Here is a 7,463-nt window from a genome sequence, read left to right as displayed (position 1 = left end):
AAGTATCTTCATACACAAATGATTAAATTATATAAACTTGGAAGGCAACAGGTTATGAAAACCCTATAAATTTATGTTCAGGCTTCCAAACAATGTCCTCCCTCCACCCTCTTCCCCCTCTCCAATAATCTGAGACACGGCGTCTGTGATCCAAGAATTGTAGCCACGAGCCTCGCCAAAGCGGCCAAATTACAATCAAAGCTGAAGGCTTTTGGCTCCAGGAAGTTTCAACAGACTGGGGTCTGTGGAGCTATGACACTCTCAGCCCCCCACCCCACCAAAGTGGGGAATAGGCACTCTCTCTAGAACTCCTAAGAAATGTCTACTGAAACGTCAGAGAGGGAGAGAGAGACAGGGATTCGTTTACACATCATACGGGGGAGGAAACAAACAGAGACATGATTTATAATGCCAAGTAAGATCTTGGCATCTCAAGAGAGGAGAAATCCTGGCAGGCCGCGTTGATTTTCAGAAAGTTGTTGGGCAAATTGAGAACGCAATTGGAAAGTTTATCAGAATCCTCGCTTCCGTGACAGGCACCAGGAAAAAGAGCCTCAGACAATGAAGGGGGAGTTCTGGCCCCTTGTTAAAGAACAGAAATGTTAACTTAGAAACGGTGCATATATGGGCATATTGACAGTGGAATCTCTTATTTAGTAGTGCAAGGGAGACTATATAAACCAACATGGGATGAACTGTCAGACATCCAAATGTGTCATTAAGGGGAGTAGTAGAATTCTCCTGTAAATTGAAAACAGGAATGCACCAGAATAGACGTTACCACTTTCAGATCTTTTCATGAATGGACAAATTGACGCTTTAAGTCCCCTGGCCCCAATCATGCAAATCAGTGGCTTTCCAGAATTTCTCCCCAAAGCATTCTCATGTTCGAGATGCAAAGGTCGAGAGGAAACTTACAGTTAGTCCCAGTGTATAGGAAGCAAACCAGTACGGGATGGTTCAAGAGCTTGCTGGGAACGCTATGCGAGGAAGCTTAGGAGACAGTGCCGAGGATTGGCGGTACCACCAACAGCTAGTGTTGTGATCTTTCTGTACAAATTTGGGCCTGGTGGTAAGGTCGGCTGAATGTTGGACGGTTAACTGCAAAGTTAGTGGGTCAAACCCATGAGCTGTTCCTTGGGAGAAAGACGAGGTTGTCTGCTCCCAGAAAGATTTACAGCCAGGGAAACTTCTTGCACGGTCACTTTGAGTTGAAATCAACTCAGTGGCGGTGGGTTTGGTTTTTGGCTTTCTGATTCTGGTGTTAAGGAGGCCTGGTAGTGTAGCAGATTACATGTTGGTCTGCTAACTGCAAGATCAGCAGTTAAAATTCACCGGCCACTGCAAGAGGGAGAGATGGAGTTTTCTACTCCCCTAACATCTTACAGCCCTGGAAATCCAAAGGGGCGTTTACTCAGTCCTATGGGGTGCGCAATTACCTCTTGATTGGAGTTACATACAATGTACCTTTTATTTATTCAAAATTTGGCATCCTTTGGCTAGACTCAAGAGAGCCTTGGTGATTTCACGGTGAGAAACATGGCCAAAGTGTAACTGTATTTTATCGATGACATTACTAGTGGTGCTCCCAGACAAAAGTCCAAATCAATCATCCCAATAAAAGTTATTCCCATCCTCCACGCATGCGGTGCTTTATCACTGAAACGAGGAGGGTGTGCACACAGGCTGAGGTTTTTGGGCACGCACTGCAGGGCTCATCACAATCCACACCTGCGGAGTTAAAAGGGTGAGCATGCTACCATGCCTCACTGTCTCATACGCACAATGCGGGACCTGAATGAGCCGATCAGCAAAGTCCTTGTACTACGTAGATTGCATGAGTGTACCAGTGTGAGGGTACACAAACACAGATTATATATGAGGCGCTTCCAAAGATTCATGGAAAAAAGGGATTGAAAAGATCATGGATATTTTCTACAAATAGCATAGGGGTTATACATTGGGCTACTACCTGCAAGGTCAGCCGTTTGAAACCACCAGCCTGTCAGAGGGAGAAAGGTGAGGCTTTCTACAGCTGTAAACAGATACAGTCTCAGAGGGGCAGTTGCCCTCCCCCACCCCCGATCCTAATGGGTCACTATGAATTGGAATTGACTTGATGGCAGTGAGTCTTTTGAGTGCGTACGCGCATGCGCACACACAGATCAATCGATCTACATATAGAGTTATGGCTGCTGGTTGCTGCCCAGTTGATGCCACTCAGGGTGAGCCCCATTACAAAGAGGAGCACTTCCCCATGGGGCTTCCCTGGCAGATAGCCAGACCTGTCTTTCAAGGCACCTCTAGGTGAGCTCTACCCATCAGCCTTTCAGTGAGTCCAGGCTTTACCATTTACCCTTCACCAAGGGACTCACGCAGGTTCCTCGACAGGATGACTCGAAGTCCAAGTTAATAACGAAGCTTTGAAATACTATTGTGAAAGGTGAAACTAGTAAGTTCTGCAGATTTGGAGGGGGTGGGGGTTGACCAGTGACCATTCGGACAGCTGGTTCTGCAGTTGAAATGTGAATGAGTGGAGGGATCGAGCTTGGCTCCGTGCGATCATGCTCCCACCTAACTCTCAACGTGGAGCCTCTACAGCCAGGATGCGGGACGTCCCGTCTTTCATCTCCGACAAACGCAAGTGTTTCTCTACTTCAGCGTACACATCCATATATCTACTTGTACACATAGACATTGCTGGTGGCGTTGTTGAGCTGCGGATTGCAGGTTGGTGGTCCAAACCCATCAACTGTTCCGCAGGAGGAAGATGAGACTATTTGCTCCCATAAAGATGTGCGGTCTTGGAAACCCTATTAGGTCACTGAGTTGTAAATGACATGCTAGCAGGGGGGTTAGCTTGGGGTTTGTGTATGTTTCTTGTGTATGTGCGCACACAAACATACACACGTAGATAGAAATGATTTGCAAGAGATTTTCTAATCATCTAATATGACGATTCTCTGGTTCAACTAAAGGAATTGGCCTCTAATACTGAAAATCCTCAGCTGCTCAAAAGTCTCTAAAATTCTCTTTTATTTCAAGAGAAAAGACAACCAGTATGTGAGCCAGGGACAGGAACAAGGAAAACCATCAGGGTGATGGAAATGTAGTTCATAGAAGGCAGGTTTGGAGTTTTATGGCATTAGCCCAGTATTGTCTTTAAAACCTGAAACCTCGGCGCCAGGGTAGGCCGCAAAGCCTCCTGAAATCTCTCGAGCAGCCTCAAGACTACAACAGCCTGGAGATCTCCATTTCTGCCCCTGCTTAAAGAAAAAAAAAACACACCTGGAATTTCACATATGCTCAGATTCTCCAACATGCTGTCGTGGGTGAGATTAGATGATCAAATGGAGCATATTTCCCCTTCAGATGGAGAAAAACAAACAAACCCATCAAGGCGTAATGGCCTCAGTAAAATCCTTTGTTGAACAGGCACACAATTAGGAGACCAAAGGCAAAAAAAAAACACACACCCAAAACAAGACTACACGACCAAATGCTTTCATGTCTTAAAAGCAAATATTTTCATCTTTAAAAAACAAATACTCATTGACCAAATCAGATATAATTAGTTGTGTGTTTGTGTGTGTGTGTGTGTGCATGCAAGCAACATGTTACTAAGTTTGCAGAAAGGAATAACATGACTACCTGCAACCTAAAGAAAAATAGAAGCAGCAGTCAACAGATCAAATGATGCCCTGCACTGGGTAAATCTGCCGCACATGATCTCGTTTAAAAACTGTTGAAAAGTAAAGATGCTTCTTCGAGAACTAAGAGGTACCTGACCCAAGCCAAGGGTTGTTTGTTTTTCCCATTGCCTCATATGCATGTTATAGTTAGACACTGAATACGGAAGTCTGAAGGACAATTGATGCACCAGTGAAGCTGGTAAAGAGTATTGAAAGTACCCTGGGACGGTCCAAAGAAGCAAAAACTCTGCTTTAGAAGACACGCAGCCAGAATGCTCCTTAGAAACAGGGATGGTGAGACTTGATCTCACGTACTTGAGACATGTCAGGAGAGACCAGTCCCTGGAGAGGACATCCCGCTTGGTAAGTGGAGGGCCAGTGACAAAGAGGAAGGTGCTTGACAAGATGGCCTACGAACCACTGTGAGGCAGATGCAGGCCTGGGGTGTCTCCTTGTGTCGCACACAGGGCCACTATGAGTCGCAACAGACTCGACAGCCCCTCACAGCAATCAGGAGCTCTCAGAATCAACGCAAGCCAAAGGGAACCATGTGTACGAAAATTTTCAGTGGGGTTTCTCATTTACCAGAGACCCCTTCTTGGAAGAGGCTAGCTTAAGAGGAACAGCATCCTTCTGGTTCTCCCAATGGCTTAGCTACAAAGCATACTGATCTTAACCTGAGTTATTGATTATATCTTATTGTTTTATTAGAGAAGTTCAAATTGCTCTGTGATATATGTGACCCCGAAATATTTGCTCTAAAGTTTAATTACCATAGGGATCATGTTTTCTTCATGATAATCCAACGCCAACTAAGTGGAGAGGTGACAATCACCGATCAGGGTTTTCATCCATTCATTCAAGTCTTTGGGACAAGGTGAGAAAGTGGCACCAGACGTTTCCCAGCGTTTCCTCCATGATGTGCTAGCATGTGACACAGCAACCAATGAAGGCACCTCCATTGCATAATAGGACATATTAATGATAATGGTATTAGGTAGCATACACTTAAAAGCACTTCCTCAAACCTTCTTAAATTTAAATGCCCTAATATCGTGCTGCGTCAAGCAGACTCGGGTATGAGGGTGAGTAAAAAAGTACTACTACAGAATCGTAAAACCATTGCTACTTATACGTTTAGTATTAAGGTAGCAGTTGGACATTGGGCCTCCACCCAAGTACTCCCTCAATGGAGGAATACTTTCTTCTATTAAACTGGCATTCCATGATGCTCACCTTCCCGACTCAACCATGGAAGACAAATGTGTGCATAAGCAAATGTGGTGAAGAAAGCTGATGGAGCCCGGCTATCAAAAGAGAATAGCATCTGAGGTCTTAAAGGCTTGAAGGTGAACGAGCGGCCATCTAGCTCAGAAGCAACAAAGCCCACATGGAAGAGGCACACCAGCCAGTGTGATCACGAGGTGTCGGAGGGATCAGGTATCAGGCATCATCAGAACAAAAAAATCATATCATTGTGAATGAGGCACGGGGTGCAGAGTAGAGACTCAAAGCCCATTTGTAGGCCACTGGACACTCCCTTACAGAAGGGTCTTGGGGAGGAGATGAGCCAGTCAGGGTGCAGTGTAGCAACGATGAAACATATAACTTTCCTCTAGTTCCTAAATGCTTCCCACCCCCCAGCCCCCACTATCATGATCCCAATTCTACCTTACAAATCTGGCTAGACTAGAGGATGTACACTGGTACAGATACAAACTGGAAACACAGGGAATCCAGGGTGGATGATCCCTTCAGGACCAGTGGTATGAGTGGCAATACTGGGAGGGTAGAAGGAGGGTAGGTTGGAAAGGGGGAACCGATGACAAGGAGTCACCTCCTCCTTGGGGGACGGACAACAGAAAAGAGGTTAAAGGGAGATGTCAGACAGGGCAAGATATGACAAAATAATAATTTATAAATTATCAAAGGGTTTATGAGGGAGGGGGGAGGGGGAAAATGAGGAGCTGATGTCAAGGGCTTAAGTGGAGAGCAAATGTTTTGAGAATGATGAGGGCAATGAATGTACAAATGTGCTTTACATAATTGATGTATGTATGGATTGTGATAAGAGTTGTATGAACCCCTAATAAAATGATTTAAAAATAATTTTTTTTAAAAGAGAAAAAACATTGCTAAATAAAAAGTACAAAACTGCGGCGCATTCTTTTTCTCCACAGACCCTCCAGCTAAGTCTATATACTTCTGAAGGAAGCGCTCCCCTCTCTCTAAGCCTTCCAAGAATTCTGCACGTCAATATACATCCTGTCAAAACGGAAGTTTTGGTATCCTTGAGAAACTCAGATTGTGTTTCCTTTCAAGATTCTTTGAATTTTGGGAACAGAGTCTAGTGGGGAAGAGCGGGGCTGTAGGTTGCATTGTTGAGATGGGGAAACAATTCCTAGTCTTTTCACACCAATGCAGTTTTCAATATTCTTGAAATTTCTTCCTAATGAGCCCTAGAGATCATCCTGTGTCCTTCAAGAAGATTTATCAAGGTCACCCCTTAGGAATTCCTATACCTTAACCTTAATACCATAACCTTCCAAGCTGATCTCTTCCTTGAATCTAGATCCCCCTCTGAATCACTGGTTTGACTGGACCTTGCTCTCTTGGTCATGTTTGTAAATCCAAGACTCATCCTCAGTTATGGTTCATTCTATAAAATTGTCTTCATGAGCTTCGCTTTGGCTTGAAAGACGGATGGAGAGATCTTAGCTGATACGCATTCCTTGCCTTCTTGGTACCCAGCAAGCTCAGAAGGGAAAACGCTGAGCCATATGATAGCTATATTAACTTCTGTAGCTTTCACATCAAGGGTAACTCTCTGATCTTGTTCTACCAGCCTCTGGACTTCAGTCACAGTTTCATCCTTCATTGGGGTTGATGGTCCTTTCTTCTCTTAGCTCATGCTTTAGGTCTTCTGACTGTTCTTAAAATGCTTGGTCCAAGTAAAAAGTGTTGTTTTATGTAGAGCAGCATCCCCATAAACTTGTAATGCTTCAATGATTTGGGAATATCATAGTCCAGACCTCAAAAGTATTATTATTTTTCATGGTACAAAATGGTTTTTTGTTTTTGTCTTTTTAACACCCTACCTACAAAACTACCCTAAGACAACAAACACACCTGTCTGTCTTGGAAGTACAACCAGGATGATTCCTAGAAGGATGGCTTCTAAATGGAAGTTCCGTGAAAAAGTAAGCATGCCAAGGAGATGGGTAGGCGCAGTGTCTACAACAATGGGCACAGACATAATGACGTGGAGAACGGCGCGGGACCGGGCAGCAGTATTTCCTTCAGGTGTAGAATGGGTCGAAACCGACTCCACATCTTCTAACAACAATGGAAACAGACAGCTGGGATTCAGAAAAGTGGGTCACAAGGAGAACTTGTCTGCAGCCATCCACTGATGGAGGGCGTGTTTAAACATGTTTTGTTTGGGAGAAACGCGGGCATTTATGAGTTGGAATCCTAGAGCAATACCTTTCTGCTTGCCCTCATATTGCTAATCTTGTTTTATCGAAAAAGGAAAATAAAGAAGGAAGACAACAAGTCCAAGTCCACACAGCAAGTCAGTAGCGGACCCAAGCTCTATACTTTCCCCGCATGCCTACCCCTGTGTCCCCACCAGAAGAATAACTTAGAGACGTACCAGAAGCGGGAGTCATAAGAGCAAAAGCAACCGTAGCGATCACTTGTTGAGGGCTGACTGTGTGATAAGTATAACGCAGAGTAGGACACATATATTACTTAATTTGATCGTCCTTT

General features: G+C 44.4%; 1 protein-coding gene across 2 annotated transcripts in view; it reads right to left on the bottom strand.

The window, feature by feature from the left end:
- FMN1 (formin 1) overlaps positions 1 to 7,463 on the bottom strand; it is a 429,794-nt gene that overhangs the window by 218,067 nt on the left and 204,264 nt on the right. The gene's annotated exons all lie outside the window — the stretch shown is intronic.

This window comes from Tenrec ecaudatus, chromosome 14 (genome assembly GCF_050624435.1).
Source record: "Tenrec ecaudatus isolate mTenEca1 chromosome 14, mTenEca1.hap1, whole genome shotgun sequence".
Classification (NCBI taxonomy): Eukaryota; Metazoa; Chordata; class Mammalia; order Afrosoricida; family Tenrecidae; genus Tenrec; species Tenrec ecaudatus.
Note: the sequence above shows the minus strand (reverse complement) of the source record. Positions and strands in the feature narration are given on the sequence as shown.